This window comes from Caretta caretta, chromosome 6 (assembly GCF_965140235.1).
Source record: "Caretta caretta isolate rCarCar2 chromosome 6, rCarCar1.hap1, whole genome shotgun sequence".
In the NCBI taxonomy this organism is placed as follows: Eukaryota; Metazoa; Chordata; order Testudines; family Cheloniidae; genus Caretta; species Caretta caretta.
This window is the reverse complement of record NC_134211.1, coordinates 108,784,892-108,797,450: the sequence shown is the minus strand read 5'-3', so window position 1 is coordinate 108,797,450 and position 12,559 is coordinate 108,784,892. Positions and strand designations below refer to the sequence as shown.

Below are 12,559 nucleotides of genomic sequence, written 5' to 3'. Positions count from 1 at the left end.
TTTCCACTACCTGGCAATGGGCCATGTAAGGCAGACAAAACCGCCTAAAACCGGTTTGAGTTGGTTCTCCATGTCCTCCAGTGACCGGGCGGCCTCGAGAAAGCGGAAGTTCCCTAGCTAGGCTGTAACAAAGTCTTCCGCAGTCCCTTACAGTGTCTCAAGTTGAGTACCCAAAAATTGAAGCAACCACAATCACTGGATACTTTTTTTAAATCTTGGCCTTATTAGTTTATGGGGGTTTGCCCATTTGGCACGAGTAGTGTTCCTGGAAAACATATTGCAGTGTTTATAATTGCAACAAACTTCAACTTTTCAACAATCCAATCAATAGCTGTTTTAGTTGTTCCTGTTCTTAATGTGTTTTTAGCAGGATTTATTCTAGTTGGCCAAAAAATAAGAAGAAAAGTTGATTGATTTAACATTAGGTGTAATGGCCTATTGATTTAACCTTATTCTGCCCCACTGGAAATGCCATGGCTGTCTACTCTAAGATTCCTCTCTATTGTCACAAATAATATTTAGTAGTGTAATCTTTCTCAATGGCTGTGAAATAGCCATCCCTTAGCCTCTCTGCCTTACCTATCTCTATTAGATTAAAACAACCTGCCATCCTTAGAATAACTTTCCACTCTGAACTCAAATATTTTGTTTCTTATTTAACTGAAGATGCCTCCTGGCCTGTTCAAATGCATATTGTTATTACAGGTATCCCACAGTATAAAAGTCACATGGTTACAAAAAACTGAGGGAAGTAGATGCTGTAACTGATACTGATCCTTGTGTTAAAAAGCAAACATGCTGTTGCCTATCAGTAGTTCTGACTAAATAAGTTTCTTGTATTCCATGCTGGCTGAGGGAGTTCAGTGCAGACAAGAACAATGAACTCTAAACAACTCATATATATTGATGATGTCTGAATAAGTGCCTTAAGGAAGCTGAAGGCTCCTCCCATTCTGAGAAGATGACTCTCCAAGAGATGGGGCTACAGTTGTTAGATGTAGACAAGCTGTGGTGACAGTGGATATGAAGATCAGAAATTCTAATAGCTGGGCATATAACGTTCATGAGAACCTATTCAGTAGCTTGCCTATGAGGTGTAAACTGGTAGCGCTCACGAGACTTCCAGAGTGTGCTGTGGATGAAGCAGTGGCCATGGTGAATATACAGAAGAGAGGTCCTGGAAGCAGAGTTTCGATTACTAGAGCAAAGATGTCTTTTTAGGGCACCTGTGGTAGCTTTCTTTGAAATATCTCCAGTACCATGCATACGGCCAGCTAGACAAGGGAAACTCTCTGTGATATCAATGTGTAGGTGAGAAGATTGGGCATAGAGAAGGGCTTCAAATGATGATGTGGAAAAATGGGGTAAAGAAAGAAGTACCAATATTTGAAGAAGGCACAAAGCTGTTTGGGTTAGACTAGAGAAGACCATGAGAAGCTTCAAAGGGAACTAACAAAGCTAGGTGAAAGGGTAGCAGAATGGCAGATGAAACTCACTGTTTACAAATGCAAAGTAACATGTTGGAAAGAATAATTTCAGCTGTGCTCTAAATTAACTGGAAAAAAAATGCAGGGAATAGACCAGAATATCTTTGTGGACAGCTCAATGGAAACCATGCCACTCAACATGGTGGGGTAGTCAGAAAAGTAGAGAACATGTTACTTACTACATATAAAGTTTAGGATGGAAAATATACTGACAATATTCTATAAATCAGTGGTTCACCCTCACCTAGAATATCTGGTGTAAGGGCCCCCAGGTTCCCAGGCAGCCATCACACCCTGGCCACCACTGGGCAACTCATCCAGAACTACTGGAAGTGATGAGCTAGCAGAAATCTGACCCCCCTCCCAGAGGTATCGCCCATGATGATCCTGATTGGGATGATGACCAGCTCTACTGATTGGCCTAACCATATTATTTAAGCTAAAAGGAGGCACGGGAAGTTGTCTGAATGTCTGAGACACTTCCTGACTGGCAGCTGCACTGGACCTGAGTCTTGCTTGATTCTTGCTTCCTGACTCTGGCTCTGACCATCCCTGATCTCACCATTAGGTCAAATTGCCCACCTCCCAGTCTTGACACTGGGTATGTTTTGGTCACCTTATTTCAAAAATGGCAGTGCAGAAATAGATTTCAGATATGAGCAATGAAACCTAGTAAAAGTTTAGAAAGACTTCTGTTTGGGGAGAGACTGATGGGGTTGAGACTGTTTAATTTAGAGGAAATATCAGAGTGGGATAGAAAACAATGAATGGTTTAGAGCTGGTAAATAAGGTGCTCCACTTTAGACTCTTATAATACAAGCATAATGAAACCTTCAGTAAAACTGAAAGGCACTAAATTTAAAACTGCTAAAAGGAACCATTTTATTCAATGTATAACTTCCCCGTGGAACTCTCTGCCACAATATAATATGGAGACCAATGAGATTAGTAGGATATAGAACACAATTGGGCATTTATTTGGAGGATGAAAAAATCCACATTTATGGTAGATAGACTAAAATGTTTGTTTAGAAGGAATACATACCCTCAAACCATAAGCCAACTGTGGATTGACAAGTTAAGAAGAAACATTCCTCATGGAAAAGTTCTTCCACACATTCACTACAGCATTTCTTGTACTTTCCTGACACATCTAGTATAGACCATTCTGGGAGACTGGTTTAGATGGTGTGATTCAGCGTGGCATGGATCTTAACTTGGTGGTTGTTCTATAACTTGCTTATAAATTTGTTGTTTAACTATAGGCACATAAAGCACTGAAGGCTGCAGAACCAGGGTTACCAAGTTGGTCACCAACAGATCACCTTTATGCTGTTAATTGATTTGTATACTTCTATGGCATCCTTTCTTGTCTCCTCTAAACCATCTTCTCACAAGGCAGTCACAAGGAATTAAAAAGATATTCAGCTGTACTAAAAAAGGGGGAAGTATAATATGAAAGACACCATGAGCCAGCTTTTGGTATCCTTATTTATGTTGCATAGTCTCTTACTCTGCAAGCTGTCTTGTTGATTTCAGTGGGACCTCTCATGAAGTAAGAAAGTCACTATCTGGTCCTATGTAACTCTATAAATTAATGGTATGTTCCAGACAAAGGTCCTACATAAGTCTAAGTATGCTACATCAACACTATTGCCTTTATCACCAAACTTGTAATCTCATCCAAAAAAAAGATAAAGTTACTTTGACAGGATCAGTTTTTCATAAACCCATGTTGATTTGCATTAATTACAATATTCTCCTTTAATTTTTATTAATCAGGTCCTGTATCAGCAGCTCCACCATCTTGCCTAGGATCGATGTCAGGCTGACAGGCCTTTAATTACCTGACTAATCTCATTTACCCTTTTTAAAAAATTGGCACAACGTTAGCTTTCTTCCAGTCTTCTGGAACTTCCCCACCACACCAAGACTTACTGAAAAAAAATCAACGTTAATGGTCCAGCAAGCTCCTCAACCAGCTCTTTGAAAACCTTGGATGCAAGTGATCCGGACCTGCTGATTTTAAAATGTCTAACTTTAGTAGCTTCTGTTTAACATGCTCCAGCCATACTAATGGAACAGAAAGAGTTTTATCACCATATGATATATAGAACAGAAATATTTATTGAACAGGTTTGCCTTTTCTATATTGTTATTGCTAATTCTATAATTTCCATCTAGTAATGGACCAATACCATTGTCAGGATTCTTTTGTTCCCAATATATTTTTTAAAACTTTTTACTTATAGTCTTTAAGTCTGCTGGGCCTAGATTTCTCCTCATGTCCCTTTACTTCCTTTAGCAATTTTCTGCAATTCCTAACTTCTGATTTGTATTCATTACTATCAGATGTAACATTTTACAAATGTAACAAATGGAAGAAATCCCCTTTCTTCCATTTGTTACATTTGTAAAAAAAAAAAAAAAAAAAAATTTACAGCGGTCTTCACTTCCCCTTCAAACCAGGTTGTTTTTTTAACCAGTACAGTTTTCTTCTGTTGTGGGACTGTGGCATCTAATAAAGTGTTCTTAAATGATTCCCAGTCATCATTCACATTTTTCTGGCTAAATTCTCCCTCCCAGCTGATTTGGCTCAATTGTTTTCAACGTGGTGAAATTGGCCCTATTAAAGTACCAAGTATGTACATTATTATTACATTTTACTTTATACTAATAGCAAGTGAGATGTTAGGAGCCAGCAGTACTCCTCCCTACCTCAGTTGTATAGGAGTATGTTTGTTTGAATGTGAGACTGCATAGGGATGGCTAAATCATGTCCATCCCTCCAGGAAGTGGCCTGGAAGGAGGAAGTTCCTATGTACTGGTGGTGAAGTCCAGCTCTACAGCAGTCAATGGTAAAACTCATATTGACAACTGGGGAGGGCCCTAAATTTGTAGGGTGAAATCCTGGCCCCACAGAGGTCAAAGAATCAGGATATGTTCCAGCCCTACATATATATATGTATGTATAATCAGCACTGACTGCCATAAGTCTTTTTTCTGGCTTACTCATGGAAAATCTGCGTGTCTTTTTTTCTTTGACTATTTGAGTTCTCTTGTTTCCATTTGTTTCTCTCCCTTACTTTTAACCTTCACCTGAAACTTTGTGTCTTGCTGGATTCATTATCTTGTCATGTTGGTGACAACTCTGATCTCCCTGGTGCTGTGCTTCAGTGCCTCACACACCTATTGTTAAAATGAACAACAGATTTCACAGCTGAACTATATGACTAAATTCCATCTTGGGCTTCCGCTCTCTGTTCCTGGGTTTGGACACCAGCAAAAGAATTTAATGTAAATATAGTCATGTATTACATGGTTGTGTATCTGTTTTACTTATTTATTGTCTGCAGCCTGCATTTCCTGCTTTAGAAGGCTGATTTATTTGTCAGTGAGTTTTTCAGCATTGAACTTCAGTTTGATCCTTTGTAGCTTTGATACAAATTGTTCAGCAAATTAATGCGCTTTGTTTATTTTAGTGCAGGAGCAAACTAATTATATTTCACTGTTTGAGATTCAGGGCTTGATTCTTATTTACACTAAGGATCCTTACATGCCTCTGGTATTGTAAAGGGGCCTTCAATGTACTTTACACCCAAATTAAGGTCCCTTTACCATGCTGGAGTAGTGTAAAAGGAGGCTTAGTGAATCTATCTGAAATATTTATATGACATTCCTGTCTCACAATCTTTAAAAGTATTTATCCTCGTTACTCCCCTGGAAGGTAGGTAAGTACTGTTATCCCCATTTTACAAATGGGGAACTGAGACAGAGAGACTTGATGACTTTCCCAAGGTTACATAGGAAATCTGTGGCAGAGCAGGAAATTGAAACCAGGTAGAGCAGGGATATGAACTACTGGACCATCATTCCTCTTGGAATCTGACCTCAAATTATTATTACAGTAGTTTAACTGAAGGTATGTCTACACTGCATACCACTGGTGGGTACATATAGCTACATGCCACAGTGAAAAGTAATCTGTGCAACACTATGGTCTGTAGCCAGATGCATCAGTGAAAGACTCTAGCAGTTGGGAGGCAGTGGGGAAAGGCTCTGGCAGCAGGGAGCTGACACTACACGGTGCAGACAGGGGAGGCACTATTTGGGTGTGTGGAGAGCCATGTAGGGTATGTCCTCCACAGTGTTCAGGTGTATCTTTACTTGCCCAAGCACTGCCTCATGGCCTATGCTGCTGCTTATAACCATGCCAGGGGAGCATGCAGTGTATGTAATCTACATACTGCTCTAAGGAGTGAGATTGGGGCACCGTTGTGCAAGATGCTTTATAAGCCTATAGTAAGAGACTGCAACTATTTGGGGCAGGTAAATATAAAAGAAAGGGCAGGAGAGAAGGAGTATCCCATCTTACAGATGGGGAACTGCGGTACAGAGTAAGGCCTCGACCAGCAAACACTTAACTTCAGTGAGACCTCTCATGTGAGTAAAGTTAAGCATATACATAAGTGTTGGCAGGATTGGGGTGCTAGAGATCACATAGGAGATCTGGGGAAGATCCAAGAACTGAACCCAGATTCTTGAGCCTTTGTGCTGCCTTAGCCATAGGACCATCCTCTGATTCTTCCTCCAATTTTGGTTCTCAAATGAGAAACTTTTGTTTTAAACATTCCTTGTTTTCACCTTTAATTGAAAGCGAGTGGCAACAAAAAATAAACAGTGTTACTTAAATATTTATTAGTTTACTAGCTTCCCAGTCAAACATTGCCTATTCCCCAAACCTGTGCATTGTGCTGGGATCTTGGGAACGAGTTATTCCTGTTCTTCTGTGCGCACCTATTGTTTTGATGCCCAGAGCCAGTCTCGTGGTGATGCTGAATACAGTACAGTTCTAAAGATATTCACCACCCCTCCAAATGAAAGCAGCTGTGTTGTCCAAGCCAAGTGTCTGACCCTGCACCACTGAAGTCAATGGCACTAGGTCAGGGCCTGTTCTGAAAATATCCAGGTATTTTTCACATTAATGTCCTTAAATTTCTAGAGGTACAAAATCATTGTGGAAAGGCCCTATGGAATTTAATAGGAAACAATAATCATTCTATAGGTCTCTTTTAGAAGTATCCTACAGAATGTACGAGAGATTGCCATGTTGTCAGATTGTACAGGATGGTCCAAAAAGCCATGAGCCCATCCTCTACTAAATTCAATAGTAATTGAGAGTAGTTTCTATGAAGATATTGAATTGCTATCCAACAATATTTATTAGAGAGAAAACCATTTTCTCAGATCTAACCTAATTTAATGTCTCTCCTCCATCAAATCTGCCTGTGGGAAACCTGGTTCAATTCTCAGTTCTGCCACAGACTTCCTGTGTGACCTTGGGCCAGTCACTTAGCCTTTCTGTGCCTCAGTTCCCCATCTGTAAAATAGGCACTGCAGATGTGAATGCCTGCACAGATCCTGATCAGGTGCTCAGAAGTGTGCAGACACCCATCCTCATCTCCTCTGTGACTCCATCCTACCAGCTGCTATATTGCACTTAGGGCCCCAGCCCATGCTGACACGAGAGGAAGTGACTCTATAATGTGTTGGCAGAGGGGACAGGTTCCTTCCTATTGGAGTAGCAACTGAGGAGATCATATGGGCCACATTGAAGCCATCACCCAGAGAGCAACCCCCTGCTGACAACTCCAATAAGAGAGCTCACAGGATTGAACCAAACCGGAGCCCATCCTCAATAGGCAGCGAGGAGCAGCTCGCTGTGGGAGAAAAACAATTCCAGTGACACCACGCCCTCTCCCCTCCTTACAAATAAACAACTTCAGGGAGTGCACTCCAGTCCCTCTCACTCACCACAAAAGGAGCGATAATGGGATTATGGCAGAACCTTCTGCAATTTCAGGAGGAGGGAAAGAGGGTTAGGATATAAAGGCCCGTTTGGGGGTGGGAGGCCATCGACTTCATGCAGAGCAACTCCCAGAATCCTTCCCTTCCAATGGTTTTGCAGCTCCTATCCCTGCAGCAAGTGCAGATCCTCTCACGCCACATTCCATGCCAAAGCTGGCACACATCAGAATCCATTAGCCCAACAAGGTGCTGGGAGATGCGTCACTAAGGGGCTAACGTAACACTAACACACACAGTTCACAAGCACAACAGAACGTTAGTTTCTGGTATAGGATGTCATCGTATGAAATTTCTCATTCTTCTCTCCATAGCCTCCTTATGGCCTCTACTTAAGTTTCAGCCTTCTGTTCCAGTTCTCTCTATTGCAGCCCTGTGAGATGTGAATGGAAGAACGATCTCTTGCACCTGCATCGATTCACATATGGTCTGTGGCTCAGATGTCACTCAAAGTCTAGGTAAGGCAGAGACCCAAAGGAGAGTGTGTGCATAGTGTCTGGCATGTGACTAACGATGTAGCTAAAGAAATCACACTGCTTCCATGATGCAGAAACAAATCTTACTTTTGAATCAAATAATGGTATAGGCATTAAAGGAGGGAAGAATCTCTGAATGGGGAAGAAAGAACTTGCTCAAAGTCATGGAATTCCATCATTTTAGCTATTTTAGCAGTAGGATACAGAGTCAGGAACATTTTAGGCCTGTTTATGGTCTTGTTTTAATACCTACAAATCCAATTTGTAAGTAGCTTTCCTCTTACACTATTACAGTAATCGGTTGGCAGGCTGAGTCTATTGACAGCATACTCAAAAGAGCTGATGAAAGGAAAATTTACTTTCCCTTACAATTTTATTGTAACAGGATATTGAATGGCAAAATGCCCTGCCAGCACATGATCAGACACAGGTACTCTACTTCTTTACGGTGGTAAGGATCTGGCACGTCTACACTGTGAGAAAAAAAAACCCCAACAACCCACACATGGCAGTGGGTCTCAGAGCACGTGTCCACTGACTCAGACTCATGCTATGGGGCTAAGCATTGGAAACGTTCCAGCTTGGGCTGGAGCTTAGGCTCTGAAAACTGCCGGGAGGGGGCAGGTCTCAGAGCTCAAGCAGGAATGTCTACACTGCTATTTTTGCCCCTTAGCGCCTGCCCGAATCAATTGACCTGGTCTCAGACTCGCTGCTGTGATTTGTTTAGGGTTGGTGGTGGGTTTTTTTGGCAGTGTAGATGTGCTTGTGATCTTTCTAGGACCTACCTATAGCAGAACAATAATGACATATCTCTATTAGACATTTTATTGGACTTTGTTTGCTTGGATAATACCAGTCCATTTTACTTGAACCACACTTACTAATTATGTACATTGCAGTGTGTATAACTCAGTTCAGACTCTTTTCTATATACTGCACCTTTAAATACCTGCTGCTGAGGCAGCTGTCATTTTGTGGTCAGACGCAGACCACTCTGGGGCAAACAAATTGTGCTCTCTCATGGAGACTTTACATTTGCTCTATCTTTTCTGACCAAAAACGTATGGTTACTCTTTCTGTGTAAGAAAAACAACAGATCCATCTTCTTTTCAGGACAGCTCCTCACAGAAAAAAAAAGTCCTACAGAATTTAATAAGGATGAACCTTACGGGTCTCTGCAGATACTTAATGGGGTTCTGTAAAAATTACTCTAAAACCTATAGAATCTATCTTAGGTATTTAGATGCAGCAGTGGTCAAAAAAGCTAACAGAATATTAGGGACCATTAGGAAAGGAATAGATAAGACAGAAAATATCATAATGCTGCTATATGAATCCACACCTTGAGTACTGCACGCAGTTCTGGTCGACCCATCTCAAAAAAAAAGATAATTAGAATTGGAAAAAGTATAGACAAGGGCAACAAAAATGACTAGGGGTATGAAACAGCTTCCACACAGGAGAAATTAAAAAGATGGGCACTGTTGAACTTAGAAAAGAGATGACCGAGGGGAAATATGAGAGAGGGCTATAAAATCATGAGTGGTGCGGAGAAAGTGAACAAGGAAGTGCTATTTAATCCTTCCTAGAACACACAAACCAGGGGTCACCCTGTGAAATTAATATGGAGCAGGTTTAAAATAAACAAAGTACTTCTTTACACAACACACAGTCAACATGTGGAGCTCATTGCCAGGGGATGTTGTGAAAGCCAAAAGTATAACTCGATTCAAAAACGAATTAGAGAAGTTCCTGGAGGATAGGTCTATCAATGGCTATTAGTCAAGATGGTCAGGGATGCAACTCCATGTTCTGGGTGTCCCTAAACCTCTGATTACTAGCAGGTGAGACTGAATGATAGGTGATGGATCACATGATAAATTGCCCAGTTCTGTTCATTCCCTCTCAAGCATCTGGCAGCAGCCACTGTCGGAAGACAGGGCTTGATGGACCATTAGTCTGTCATTGTATGGCCATTCTTATGTTCTTAATTATCCTTCCAACACCCCTGTGAGGTAGGGAAGTCCTATTATCCCCCATTTTACAGATGGGAAACTGAGGCACGGATAGATTAAGTGACTTACCCGAAGTTACTTAGAAAGTCTGTGATGGACCAGGGGCTTGAACATGAATCTCCTAGGTCCTAGGCTATTCATAGATTCATAGATATTAAGGTGAGAAGGGACCATTATGATCATCTAGTCTGACGACCTGCACAACGCAGGCCACAGAATCTCACCCACCCACTCCTGCGATAAACCTCTCACCTATGTCTGAGCTATTGAAGTCTTCAAATCATGGTTTAAAGACTTCAAGGAGCAGAGAATCCTCAAGCAAGTGACCCGTGCCCCATGCTATGGAGGAAGACACAAAACCTTCAGGGCCTCTTCCAATCTGCCCTGGAGGAAAATTCCTTCCCGACCCCAAATATGGCGATCAGCTATTGCCTAGACCTGGACCATCCTTCCTCTCTGTGGTACCTTTTGAATAATTTTTGGAAACCTCCTATACAATTCTATAGCAGATATTTTATTTTAAGTTCTGTAGCCCTTTTCCACAGGAATAATCAATTTTTCTAAAATCTACACTTATGAAAACCTTATTTTCTTTTGTTTCTTCCTTTCAATACTTCCTTGTCTGGGCTCCTCAGTTAGAAATAGATGGTCAAAATACAGAAGAAAAATCTTTGCTGAAGTTTTTATGAAGAAAACTTCCCCACTCCTTTCTCCCCCCCTCTTTTTTGGGAGGGGTGTCAATCTTTGATTTCAAAACATTTTGACCAGTACTCTCTGGAGTCATGGGCCTTCTTGCTTCACCCTATTAAAAACAGTAATTCATCATGCTCTTTTGATCCTACCCTAAATGCAGAGTCCTGCATTCTGTGCTGGCTTACATCTGTGCACCCCTTTTGAAATCTACTGGCAAGCTACTGTAGCTGCTCCCTGTATAGACTGACTTAGTTGGCAGATTTTTTTTTTCAGTTAACATGTCTGTTCCTTCTTTTCTGCACTCCTGATCTCATAGCTGCATTTTGAGTGATATACTGCACTTCATAGGGTTGAGGCACTCCTGTGAATTCCAGGGGAGAGCATTATATCAGTCAAAATTTCCCATGAGGATCTGAGCACAGAATTTTGCCATTAGGATTTAAATTCTTTGACTCCCTGTTCTCAGGTTGTCAAAAAAGGATTTCCTATTAAGAGAGGTGGGGTGGGGGGGGGAGGTTTAGAATGCATACAAGCCAACGTGCAGACATTAAGACCCTAATTCTCCAAACACTTAAACACATGAGTAGTCTTGCCAAGTTCAATGGGGCTCCTCATGTGTGTACTTAGGTGCCTAAGTGTTTGCAGTATTGGGACCCAGTAATGAGTAACTAAGCAAATTGCTGGCAATATAAACTACATGGAGGTATCTTAGTAACCATGTTGTCATTCCAGCCCAATGCATTGTTATTCTGAACTGAAGATGTAAATCAAAATTCTTCATTTCATTAGTTATGGAACTCAACATTTCATTTTGTAATATCTAGTGCCATTAACATATATTTTAATGGTTATCAAAGAAGAGAGTCAGAGGACATGTTGTTGCTAGGAGACTGTTACTTCAATCCTGTAAATCTTCCAGGTTGCATATAATACCCTGGCAAAAAAAATTAGACTCCAGTCTGGCAGAACTAGAAGAGTAACTTTAACAAACAGGCATTCTACAAATGCCAGATTCGTTTAATTTCACCAAGTGCATATTTGTTTACATTCTTTAAATGGTCCATACTTGACTATTATTTGTTTGTTCACTGATACTTGATTTAGCGAGGCGGAGCAAGCTTTGTTTAAGCATATTGAGCTGGATTCTGCAGTACTCATGGAGACAGAGTCCCACTGAAGTCAGCTAGGTGCAACTGGCTTCAATGAGAGTTTCACCTGCATCAGAATTGCAATATCAAATCCCATGTTACATACCATGGCCCTGATCCTGCAGGGGGTTCACCCACACAGAGCTCATTGCAAGATTCAATGTGCCTCGCTAGTTATTACCACCAAGGCAGTAAATGCATTTCTTTCCATGCAGATACAGGTCCTAGCATATGCAGACTAATGCCACTGAAATGTTTTCAGTTGCCATTATGGAGCTCTGTGCTCTAACTGACCATGTTTCCTATTTTTTAGCTTTGCTGAAGTAGTGGAGTCAAATGCCTTCGAAATCAGAGCTTTCTATTACCTGGTTCCCTTAATCACAAAGATTTTTTTTCCCCTCAGAATTCATGTTTAAGATTTGATGCTAGGTTTCTGATGATGATGTGTTCTTTGTGACTCCGACAAATTGTGCTAAACATGAGAACCCATTAACTTCAGTGGCACAACTCATGTGCTCAAAAGTTATGCATGTGCCTATGTGCTGTACTGTGACTTTAGGACTACTTTGGAGGCCTATATGTTAATGATGTAGATAATGCGTTCTTTATCTAATAAGGGACATAGAGCTTTTATTTCTCTAGGAGTCTGGAAAGATCCAGATAATATTTCAGTGGAGGTTCTTAAAGCAAACTTAAGTAGACATTTGATAGGTCTCTTACAAAAGATATGGGAAGAAGGAAAAGCGTCATAGTGAAGCTGCCAAAGAAAGACAACCTTTGTCAGTGTAAAAACTGGAGGGGCATTCAATTGCTGCCTATCCCAAGTAACATATTTATACATATTATTCTAGACAAAAAGAAAGTGATAGATTCAA

The 12,559-nt window shown here is 40.9% G+C and overlaps 1 protein-coding gene across 10 annotated transcripts in view; it reads left to right on the top strand.

Moving 5' to 3' along the window:
* The window catches only part of BEGAIN (brain enriched guanylate kinase associated), a 260,116-nt gene that overhangs the window by 41,886 nt on the left and 205,671 nt on the right, over positions 1-12,559 (top strand). For 2 of the 10 annotated variants that reach the window (XM_048855776.2, XM_048855770.2), the window contains exon 2: positions 7,667-7,810. The exons of 7 other annotated variants lie outside the window; for them this stretch is intronic. The gene's annotated coding sequence lies outside the window, so the exon portion shown is untranslated. Of the gene's footprint in view, positions 1-3,269; positions 3,624-7,666; positions 7,811-12,559 lie in introns of all 10 variants that reach the window. One more of the 10 variants, XM_048855771.2, reaches the window with a different exon arrangement.